Source organism: Accipiter gentilis, chromosome 13, assembly GCF_929443795.1.
Source record: "Accipiter gentilis chromosome 13, bAccGen1.1, whole genome shotgun sequence".
NCBI classification, from domain to species: Eukaryota; Metazoa; Chordata; class Aves; order Accipitriformes; family Accipitridae; genus Astur; species Astur gentilis.
Window position 1 is genome coordinate 33,519,992 of NC_064892.1, and position 12,707 is coordinate 33,532,698.

Genomic DNA, 12,707 nt, shown 5'->3' on the forward strand with positions numbered 1-12,707 from the left:
AATATGGAAGGAGGTGCAGTACACAGGAGGTGGAAGCGTGGCCTGATGACAGACAAGGAATTTAAGAGGAATTTCCCAGGCATGAAGGGATGGTGTCAGAAAACTCGAAGCACAGCTGGAATTGAGGTTTGCAAGGGACATGAAGGACAACAGGAAGGGCTTCTACATTAGTAGTAATAGGCTGAACAAGAAATATGGGGGCCTGTTACTGAATGGGGCAGGTGATATATTGACACTGGACACCTACAGGGCTGAAGTGCTCAATGCCTTCATTTGCTTCCGTCTTCACCAAAAAAGGTGTCCCAGATCTCTGTGTGCACTGAAAGGGTTCAAGGAGAACCAGCAGTGCAGGACTGAGTCAGAGACTACTTGAGTGAATCCAACCTGTACAAGTCCATGGGACTAACAGGCTGCATCCAAGGTTGATGAGAGTTCAGCCCTTGCTAGGTTGCTCTTTATCATTTTTGAAAGGTTGTGGAGACTGAGGGAGGTCTCTGATGACTGGAGAAAGGTGACTATTGCACCCATCTGCAAATAAAAGCCAAAAGAGTAATCTAGGGAACTAAAGGGCAGTTGGTCTCACTGCAGTCCATGAGAAAAGCATGGAACAAGCCCTTTTGGAGCACGTTTCCAGGCTTGCGAGAAAAACAGCCCAGGTTTATGAGAAGGTAAATCACACCTGACCTACTTGATGGCTTTCTGTGATAAAATGACTGGATTTGTGGTTGAGGCAAGAGCAGCGAGTGCCATTTGCACTGATTTTTAGTAAGGCTTTTTACACACTTTCCCCTAGTATTCTTGTACCCAGGTTGGGACATTATGGTCTGGATGGGTGGGCAACCAGATGGGTGAAAGCCTGGTTGGATGGCCAGGCTCGAAGGGTCATGGTTACTGGTCAGACCCTACCTGGATGTGTGGGACTAGTGGGTATCATAGGTCTGTCCTGGAATCTGTCTTGTTTGATAGCTATATCAGCGACCTGGATGAGGTGAGGAGTGTGCTCTCATCAAGCTTGCTGATGACACCAAGTTAGTGGGATCAGTCAAGATACTGAGAGGTAGGACCTGACTGAATAAAGCCCTGAACAACCTGGTCTGATCTTGTATCTGACCCTGCTTTGAGCAGGAGGTTTCATACAGACCTCCTGAGGTGCCTCCCAACCCAATTTATTCTACTGTCCTATAATAATAAAGGACTTAGATGAACTCCCATATAAAGCAGACCACCATTCTTACAATAAAGAACACTCAATGTTGATTTGCTCATCCAGACCTTGGCAAGGTGTTTGTGCTTAAGTATCCTCCTGATCGAGAGTATGTACTTTATTTTTATCCAAAGTATGTTGGGCTTTACCTTCTAGCCACTGGATATCTTTCTTCTTTTTGGGGTGGAGAACAAAACCACCCTCTGCACCCTGAGTTGTCACCCTTCAGCTTTTTTTGTGGAAGTGGAGTAGATTGGAGTCTTTCATCATAAGATTTACTTTCCCGTTCTCTTGGTTCAAGTCTGAATTTTTCAAAAATCCAGATCCTACTTGGGATTTTGCAATTCAATATCCAAGGATCATGTTCTCCCTTTTGACCCCAACGTTGCACGTGGTGTGGGTGCTCCATCAGGAGTACGCTGGGCCCACGCCATGCTTTTTTCTCAGATCCATTGTTTCCTGGGATGGCCAGTGCTCTTTACCTCTAGGCATGGCAGCGCTGCCATGCATATGGATTGCTTGTGGCCCACTATCCTGACAGTGTCACTAACTTGGTTTTCTCCTTTAGCACCCTATCAGCTGCAAATATTCCTAGGAAAGATTTTGTGTGTTTTGCCAGGTTGTTGTAACATATGTATTTGCAGATGGCCAAAAAAGGTCATCACCCTCCACCCCAGCCTTGCTCGACAGAAGCCCAGCTGATGCTGACCCTGATACCCCTTCTGCACTTCCAGGGAGCTTTATCATTTGGGCTTGCTTCTTTGTTCATTTTACCCACCTAATCTGTGGGGCATTGATTTTTTTTGTCTCTTGTTGAAGAAGCCATGTGGTGCTAATCTACTGGTGTCAGAGCAGCACTTGTTTGTCCAGCAATCTTTTAATCTCCTCAGGGAGGACTTTTGGGTTTCACATGGTTTATCTTCTGCCAGGGGCTGAGGATGAAATAAATGGACAGGAGGAAGGATCAGGAGGGGGTGTCTTCATGAACAGTGATACCTTCCTGGGAGACTGGGAAAAGAATTAAACCAGAGCGACCAGGGTCAGAGAGTAGGTAGGAAGAACAAGGAGGGACCTGCAGTAGACGGGGACAGAAGGGTTCATGTTCTGAAGCCAATGACATCAACACTGGTTCCCAGCTGGAGACCTATGGGTCCCAGTAGGCACAGTTTCCCAGCGAGGCTCCTTGGGCTGCAGGGTTGGGGGTAGGGTCTCCTCATGTTCCGCAGATGCGTCTGGGTGGCAACGAGGGCTTCTGCTCTGCATCTGTAGGAGCAGCAGCCCCTGGACGCCTGCACCCAGCTGGACCCAGACCAACAGCTGTGGGTTTTATTCTTCTCTCACACAGGCAAAGGTGACCTGACTGACCAGAGGAGGAGCTTCAAAGCCAAGACGGGCATCTGAGTGGTCTGGGTTCAGTTCTTGGCTTGCTCCTAAAACTCCACTGAGACCTGGAGTGAGATATATGCCTTTTTTTTGCCTCAGGGAGGGAAGGAAGGATAGAATTCTCTGCTTTTCCCCCATCAGTGTTTTTGTGACGCCTTGTATTTTTAATGTGAGCCCCTTGAGGCGAGGCCCGTTTCCTCAGCCATGTTCACGCAGCTCTGGGCTTACAGGAGTCCTGATCTTCAGTTGTCCCTCTGTAATCTCAATCACAAGAATTTTGCCTTAGTGAAGACTACAGGATTTGCCCGCCTAAAATATCCATTAAACAAATAAATTCTCCCTGAATGGTGCTAAGTGCTTTTTGATCTTGCCTAGAAATCCATTTAACTGGATGCTTAGTTTTTGACGTACACCGCTGTACTTCTTTACAGCCCCTGCTGTAAAATATGTGTGTTTACTGGTGGCTATTTGATTGAAACATTTTTAAAAGACTTCATTTTTTGAAATATTCTCTTCCTTGGGCCCCAGATTCCTGCTGATTTCAATTGGGCACGAGTACAGCCCTTTGCCTGCGCTCGCTGGCTGCCGGCTTTGGACTGCTGTTGGTCTATTACACCCGGGGGAGTAGTATGAAGCTAATGACCAAGGGCAGGGGAGAGTTACACAAAAGACTGCTGAATAAAGCCCGTAACAAACCAAAAATAACTGGGGGGAGGCGAGGAGGAGGGAAGCTCTAGACCGGTGCTGTGTGCTGCATTACAACGACGGAGCCATGGGGGCTGAGAAGGTCCCCGTCCCCATTTCACGCACGGCACCAACCTGTGGCACACGGTTCTCGCCAGGCGAAGGATCCCCCAGCTCCCTGCTCCAAGGACATCACCTGCCCAGCTCGGCTAGAGGGCTGATGTTCAATAAACTGGGAACCAGCATGGCCCTTCGCTCCTACAGCACTTGTCCTGGCAGCTACTTAAACCAATGCCTAAATAAACAGTGCAAATAGCAAACCCGCAGTAGCATCCTGGTTTAACCAGGCTGGAGGTGCAGATAGGGTCGAAAGCCTTTATTTGTGTTTTAAAAGGCTGCTGGAAACCTCCTTTTCAAGGATGAGTTAAGTAGCCTCATTGTCATGTCGTTATTGCATTTTGAAGTTAAACAGCTCCATGATCTATGAACTCGAATCACACAGTTAATTACCCCGCGTTCCCCCTCCTCGCTCCCCTCCCGCTTTGCTCTTGAAATACATTATATTTCTTTGACAGTCCGCCGAGAACAATGTCTGCTTTTGTGACAGCGACATTGCCAGTGGTGTAAAAATCTATGCGTCTGTCAGGTTTCCCCATGTGAAACATAATTGCTTAATTTCCATTTGAAAGTACATCCCTGACATTAGAACAACGTAGACACACCAAGGATAACAATGATTTCCTGACACCTACAATGGGGCATAATGCGGTAATAAATATGTGTGCAAAATGAATGCTCTGCACACAGAGGGAGCAGGTCTGAATTTACAGCTGCAGATGAAGTGTTCCTCAGGAAAAAAAAATAATAATAAAAAGAAAGAAACCAACAGATTAGCATCAGTGTGAGTCTATGTCAACCAGATGGCTTGCTATGGAAAAAGAGCTTCCCTGCTTTATTCCAGTAACCGTGGCTAGCAGGCTGAATGTCTGAGATGAGAAGAGAAAAATGATCTCATTCAGTCGGTTGGGTTTTTTTTCCTTCTTGCATACATACAGCTTGAGCTGCAGCAGAGTAAAAGCTCTGAAAAGAACGCAGGCGTTGTCCCCAAGCGGTGGCGTGGGATGGACCAGGAGAGCTCACGGACCTGGGTTCAAGCGTGCGGAGAGCACTGCCAGCTGGGACGAGGGGAGCCCTCGGGGCACGGCTGCTGGTCCTAGACAGGCATCTATGCTGCACCTTGAAATGACGATGTGCTTCCTCCTCCGACTTCTCCCTCCTTCGTGTGGCCCCTAAAATGTTTGGAGCGGAGGTGACCTCCCCGGGCCCTCGTTCGTAGCATCCTTCGATGCTAACGTGATGCCAGTCACGGCCAGGCATGTCGGTCCTCACCGGCCGATGGACTTGGCAATGGAGCGCGCAGGCAGTTCACGTGGAGGCAGCTACACGGGGCTGCTGCCTGGTCCCGGTCACCTCACCTCATTTTAGGCATTGAACTGAACGCTTGGTTAGGAGCAGTTTCCTCCCGAGTCACCGGAGACAGAAACGTGCCTTCGTTTGCGTGCTGACAAAGGGTCTGGTGGTGCCTCTCTCTACAGACTGGGGGGGAAAAACCTTAGTCTAATAAGACTCTCAATTTGGCCTGAGGTTAAATGGGATGAGTCCAGGCTCAGATGCCCACCTTCAGGGCGATGGCTGCTCTCCTTGGCCGGAGCGGGTCAGGACGTCCTCACCAGCGGACCATCTGAATCGCACATCGCTTCTCCCTGGAGACGCTGCAGTTTGACAGCGAAGTGAGGGACCTGTAACTGACAGTTTGAAGAAGGCCAAGTGTACTTATCTTTACGGACTTTTGAGACCTAAGACAAGATTTAGAGCAATGGTTTGCTGCTAAAGGATCATTTCAAAAGAACTCCTGCACAATGGTTCCTAGGTCAGGCATCTCCTTTGGACAACATGCTTCACGCAGCAGGCAATTTGGCTTGGAGTTTCTGGATTCCAGTGAGAACTAAGTGCATTTTAGTGACACTGTGATGAGAGTCATCCTACAGAGAGGTTGTAAAAGTAATTGGGGTGATGTGACCTCTCTTATCTGCAAGAAATGATGAGATGTGACTGTGCACCGAGAGACAGGAGATGAGAGTCCTCCTTCTCATATTTGTGACACTGTTTGTCAGGACCTGCTTCGAGGCTAGGGCACGACTCATAGGGCAAGAGCTGAATAGCTGTTTTTCGTTTTTCTTTGTTTAAATTCTGTGCCCAATGGAAATTTCTCACAGTAAGAAGGGAGGAGGATGTTTAACTTTGATTGGGTCTATGGTAGATTTAATGTGCATGGAATATCCAGTCCTTGATTCTCTACTTGTCTTTGGCAGTGAATGAATGTCTGTCATTGCAAATGTCTACAAAATTACTATTTTAATGACCTGTTTGCTTCAATTAAGGCCTGGCTATTATCTTTCCAAGAGGCAGAGGGTTGGGGAGGGAGGGATGGAGCGGGAGAAAAAAGCTGATCACTAGGACGTGTGAGCAGAACATTTAAGGGGCCAGCTGAAACCGAGAGTGGATTTGGAAAGGCTGTGTGATGAATCTGTGACATTGCAATATTTCAATCATCACATTTCAGATTCTGGTTCATGCATCATTTGCTATGAAAGTTTTGAGATTTTAATCAGTGTTTCAAGAGTAAATTGATACAGCCTAATCATTCAGAATCTCTGGCAGAAGACCAAAGTGTATTATGTTAAGTGTATGTTATGTATTATAAAAGCTGCTTGCTGAAAATTAATTGAGTATTCCCGTGCTAGATAATGTTTCTCCATTCCCCAGAGCCCATCCCTTTGCGTGCGAGTGTTTTCCCAAGTGCAATGCAGATGCCAGAGAAAAGGTGAATATATAACATATGTGAAAGACTGGCTCAGTTAGACACAGCACAGTATCAAGCCTGCTAACCTCCCTGGCTAGATTGTGGGGCTGTTTATTTGTCTGCATGATGTGTAGGAGGAAAACTGCCGGGTACAAAATTAAAAAAAAAAAAAAAAAAAAAAAAAAAAAGTATTTTCCATAGAAGCAAAATATAAGAAAGCCTATGCCGTGACTCTAATTCATGTAAAAAAATGGAAATGTGTTTGCATTTCTCCTGATGACTTATGCTGACTTGGCAGGGCAAGCAACCCAAGTAAATGACACGGTTAGCAGCCAGTGAGTCTAGGTACCAAATGTGCCATCATACTGTGTATTCAAAGGTTCAGTAAATGCCCATGTTAAGCTAGTCCTTCATTTTGTACCTGTGGCAATGCTGATAAAAGAAATGCGTTCAGAGACGAGGGGTTGGGCACACCTTCAATTTGCCAAAAGCCAACAGTGGGTGGCCACCGGTATTATTTATGCTCCATGCCGACATTTCTGATACAAACCATTTCCATCTGGAGGGGTTGGTTTCTCAGGGGGTCTTGGGCCCCTCTTGCAAAAAGGGGTTGTTTCTGGAGCCTGCCTGAGTTCAAACACCCCTGCTGCCTGATTCACGGCTCTGCGCGGGGACTCCCCGGCTGAATCTCACCCCCATCAGGATGTTCTCCCCAGCACCCTGGTTGAAGCTGTTCGTGGTTTTCAGTCATCCTCGATGTCAGGCGCAAGGAGATGGGTGTTCGCTGCCCGCAGCTGGATCTCGCTTCCTCCAGCTCCAGCCTCAAGTCCTCCTCCCCATCACACGTTCCCTTCCTCTTGCCTGCACAGTTATGTTTTTAGAAAGTGGAACAACATCAACATCCAGAGCATGTGTCCATCCTCGCACCTTCTCATAAGATGCCAGTGCAAGTCCTTTAGTCTGAACTCAGCAGACCAAAGGTTGGAAGCCCATTTGTACCCATCCTGGGCAAGAGCACCCACTCGCTATTGCTCTAAGATCTCCAGCCACGAAGTGAGGAGAAAGGCAGCATTTCTTTCAATGGCTTTGGCTAGGACAACTAGCCTCCCCCTCTAACTGTCTGTCTTTGCCTCTCTGCCTTTTTTAAAGCCCCAAGGCAATGGAAGGAAAGCATTTGTTTGAGGTCACTTCAAATGCTTGTCAGCCAGAATTAATTGTTTCATTCTGCTGAATATTGGGAATTCTTTTCTTTCTGATTCAGTTCAATACATAGGCTTATCCCCAACTGGACAATCAATAATTCTCAGTGGCCTCAATCAAAGCACGCTTATTACCAGGCCTTTTAAGATCAGACGTGGTCCGTAAGATGGAGGAGGGAGATAGCTGGAAGGAGGTCGTCCTTCTCTCCTGAGGAGAGAACATCTCAAGGCACTCAAGCAACTCCTTTCTGCTCAGAAGGTTTGTGGTCCCTTGCCTCCATACGGGGCCTGCTTTGATTAAGACCATCACCGAAGGGTCAAGAGTACATTTGCTGGGTGCACACGTACACCGTATCTCACTTACTGAGCAGGGAAATCCCACATCTGGCTTCCCCCTCAGGGCCTTGTTGTTCTGCAGTCACACATCTGCAGTTGCACCCTCTAGTACTCTCTGACCTCTCTTTCCAAGGACAGCTAGCTGGCCTCATCTGTCAGCAGCTTAATCATCACCCGATGGCCACAAAAAAACCCTGAGGGGTTCCTGTTAGTGGGTCCCCTGCTCCCCAACGAGTCCTCCTGCAGTCTAAGGCCACGGCCATTGCCCCGTCCCCTGATCATCTGATGTGCTGTCTTTAATCACTGGAGACCATACATGGGTGTCCTACAGGACAGGTTTCATGCTCACAGGTGATTTAACATTGCAAAGAAATGCAGCTTAGCTGCCCGCTTTTGTAATTATCAGAAATAATCCAAGCATTTAACCACTAATTCTCTGTTCATAATGGCACCTTCTGGTAGGACAGTGAGCAGGAAGTAGAAATGGGGTATCCGAGAAAGTAAAACACCCCTAAGGTTCAAAACCGATATCCCCCTTCAACCCTGGGCTTGAAAGTTCTTCCCTTTAGGAAGAAGTGAATGATATGCGACTATGAAATCCTCATCTTCTCCCCTGGTGTCATTTGGACACAGATAACGTTCCTCCAAGGATAGAAGGCCAAGCTCTTTTTTCATAGATCATGGAAGAGCTTGAAGAACTTCCTTTAAAGGTACTGTAGTATTAACACCAGATGCCAGAAGACACAAATGCTTCTGCATCATTTAACACCTATGTGAAATGGCACAACCAGGCATAAAACCTAAGAAAGAGCTTGAAGTTCTGGGCTGCTAGAGCTGAACATCTCCTTCCTAAAGCTCAGAGTCCATTTCTTCTTTGCTGTCACTGGCTGCTTATTCACCATACAGCTGTGGCCACCCAGCCACACCTGGTCCCATTTGCTGGTCCTTTCCAGAGCGAGCCTGTGAGGTGTGTTATCACTGAGGAGCCATGAAGAAGTCAAACAAATGAGCAAACTGTCTGCACCGGGGCATCTCAGAAAGCCTCCTTCCAGACTCCTTCCTCCCCTGTCCCACTGAGCTGGTCCATAACACGGGAATTGCTGTGATCCACTATAATGCTATTGACAGGTCTCTTGTTTCTCCAGAGCACATAACCCACCCGCAATTGCCCTATTCCTCTCTTAGCTCATCTCTGCATCTCCCAGAAGCACAAAGAGATGAGATGGCATTGCGACTTTCCCTCTGTCCCCTCCGTATCCTTCGCCTGGGCCAGGTAAATGCCCTGCTGCTGAATGCCCAGCCTACTGCGGGCCATGACACCCATGAGGGTACATCTACGTGTTGTGGGCTGGGGCACCTGGCTCGGCACACAATTCTGGAATTTGTGTGACTCTGGTTAACACAGCCAGCTAAAACAGGCCACAGTAATAACCACAGCTCAGCCCTGCCTTCACTCGGTTTCCAGTCAGGGAGGGTAGAAGTGCACTCATGGAGATCGGACAGCGTGAGGTAATGCTTGCCAGCTCTGCAGGAGCTGTGAGCACTTCTGTGCTCTTCTCTCTCCCAGGGATGGGCCTGGGAATGCTTGTGGAACCTTTTCGATGGATGACCTAAGAGAAAGGAAGGGACTGTGGAGGATGAGAGCCCCAGATTTCTCTTGTTCACATCCTGACCTTTGCCAAGTCATTTGGTCTTTCTGTGTCTGCTTCCTCTTGAGCAAAATCAAATGGTTCTTATGCAGCTCAGCGAGACATCTGGTGCTCCTACATGAAGGAGCTAAATTGTGTCAAGGAGTAACCAAGCTACTGTGAGCTGTTTACGGGGTCTGACCTTGCGAATGCCTGCAGCAGAAAAGGAAGAAATCACAGGCAAAATATTCAGGCAGGTCTGTGCAGACATCAAGGAGTGACAGAGCCCATCACCGTGAGAATCAAGCAGGTGTCAGGGCCAGAAATCACAGCTCTACTCAATTCTGTAAATTCAGGGCTTCCAACTTTTTTGTTCCCTGTCTGCAGTTCCCTGAAGTTTTTTTAAGGGAAGGACACATTGCTATTTAGTGAATTTAAGTCCGCTAACAAGAGGCAATTCCTGGTCTCCATAGGTCACAGAGACCCCAGGTTGAAAATATGTGCTGTAGCTGTAAGTAATAACTCTTAGGTACTTGCTGTTCCAGACCTTAGAGGACGACACAATCTCGGTTTCTTAGCCAAAGTATTACATGGGCCGCCTACTACCGGATCTCTGGCTCCCCGTGCTTAACTTTGTGCCGCGCTTCACTTGTGAATGAAATCAAGCATAGGGAGCCAAAGACCTTGGTCAATGTTACCTCTGAATCTTCTGTAGAGCGCAAAGGGCTTGAATTATGACTCCAGATCCAGCTTGTAGATACCTGCCCTCATTCTGTATGGTTTTTATTAAAATAATCTCTCAGCGAATGTCATATTAGCAAAGCAAAGTTTGGGGGCTCTTTTCTCTTTTAAAGGGCAGTCACTGTGTCATGACATTCTAGCTCATCATTATCTTTATACTAGCAGCCAAGGAGAGAGACTCTAGCCTGTATTTGATTTTAAAAAAATAAGTAATAAAACTTCATCTTTTTTCATTTTGGGACTCGATAGCAAAAGCACCGAACACTTCTGTTTACCTTTTATATTACACGGTATTGGCATTCTTAAAGTCTGGACTGAAAACTCATCATCTTTTTTCATTAAAGTGCTCAATATCAGGCTTTCTGCAATTTATTGTTCCTTATTTTCCATGTATTATGACAAAACACTAAGCCTAGGATGTCCGTTGCCATTGCTAAAGCTCTGTGTCCTTGTCTGATTGGAAAGCCACTCCTCATTGTTCCCTTTTGTACACTCTCCATTAAGCCAACTGGCTTCAGCTGCTGGCAGATAACAAGTGAGAACAAAAAGAGGTGTTAAAAAAAGTGCCAGGAAAATCTCCAGGCAGTCCTCAGTGTGAACAGATCTAGCTTGTTAGCCACCCCGGGAGAAAACTCCGGTGAAGCTGACAAGCCCCTCAGATGCCTGTGCTGTCCTATGGGACTCGCTTGCTCTCGTGGGCAGGGCTGGTGCGTTGCGTCCAGCTCTATCTGACAGAGCTGCTGCTTCGCTTCTGATTTCTTTTGTCATCTGCCATATCGCAAGTTCTACAGGTCACGTAGCAAAAGCAGCAAAACCAAAAACCTCAGAGCAAAAGTGGGCTGGAAACTTGCTTATGGGAGACAAGGGAAGACAGGCGCAAGGAGGTGGCTTGACAGAACATATCAGACCAAAGGGGTGAAGTGCGAAGACCTGGGAACGATCCCCTTCTGCTTTGAGACTGTTACCCGGCAGACCAGAGGTGAGGATGATGGGCTGAGGGGAAGACATTTGTAGAAGCACAAGGGGTCTGCATTCTTACATCCTTTTTTTTTTCCCCTTGGACCTGTACTGACTCATCTACCTGCATTTCCCCATGAAGCCAATAGCAATTTTACGACGTCCCTAGGAGACTCCAAAGTCTCCAAAAACATTCTTGAAAACTCAGTGATGAAGGTGACTTGTGATTTTGAAGTGAGGCTGCTGCAGGGCAAATGGCTACTGGAGAGGCAGGTGATTTGGCACCAGAAGGTGATGGCCTGTTCTACACAAACTAACTGACACTCGAGTAAGTCATCATCGACCCATAAATGTGTGAACTCTGCTGCAACCAGACCAGATTAGTCCTGTATTTAACTGCAGCAGTGTTCAGCATGAATAAGGCCAAATCAGGTTATAAAACTGCTTCAACTTGTGTTAAAGGGTCCCACATAGTGCAAAATTCAAAATCTGGCTTTTAGCATGGCTTGCTGTGTTGAGAACCTAGTAGTGATGCCCTTTAGCTACGGTTGGCTTTAGCACTAACACAAATACCCGCTGCCAAGTCCCGTTGCTGCTGTGGAGGTCCACCAGGCTGGAGCACAGCTCTCCACCGGCACTGGTGATCGGGAGCCTTTGCCCCGGGAACAGCCAGGGGCCAGGAGCAAACCCAGGTCAGCAAACAAAGCCACTGCTTCTGCCAGCAGCAAGCAGAAGTAAAGTGTTAGGGATGTGGGGACTCCAGTAGCAAAGACGAAGGGCCAGATTTCAAAGGGACTTTGTTCCCTCGCTCCCAGGGCAATCAGGAAGAGCGGAGCACATAAAGCCATGGGGAAAAAAAATAAATCTGGCCCTCAGGGCGCTATTTACCACAGCAACCAGATGAGGTATGACCTGGCTTTACTAGGCTCATCTGGATCATCCTCAGCCCACCTCCCCTTGTGTGAAATAAAGAATCAGGACCATTTTAATAAAACGAGCCTTGGACATACTCAGTGCCGGCAGTGCCACCTGTAGTGAGCAGCTGCTCGTCGTCAGTGTACTCCGAAATAGGGACCACCTTGCTGCCCAGGCTTCCTACAGCATCTGCCTCCAGAAGAAGTTAGAGGAAGAAAGCAGAGGTGACAATACCTAGTGCCCTGAGGAGACTGGAAAAACAAGGACTCAAAAGAGGAGTGGGAGGGAAGGAAGGCTCTGAAGGAACAGGCTTTCTTACATTTTCTTTTCCTTTAATGAGCACAGGCTTGCTTGGATCCTCACATCCACACAGGGGTGTGTGTATTTGCCAAGCTGTGTTTGTGTGTGCAGCTATCACAGAGCTAAGGAGTAATGGCTCCAAAAAGGGATTAGACAAATTTAGAGAGGGTAAATCCATGGTGGCTGTTAAACTTGGTGGTCTGGACACAACCCCAGGCCTAGAGAGCCTTTAAATTGCTGGTTGCTGGAAGCCAGGAGAGGATGCCAAGCAGAGCCTCAGTCTCTGCAGTTCCCATTCTTAAGGATCTTCCCCAAGGATTTTCTATGGGACCCTGCTAGGATGCTGAGCTAGACAGATCTTTGGCCTGACCGTGTTCTTCCACCTTCATGTTGTTATTCTCATACGCAATTTGGGCACAAAAGTGGGAAGTGAGATTTTCCCACTTTTAGCTGTCCTCCTCAATCCCAGCACCATCCCCAGCGCATGTAGGATCTGC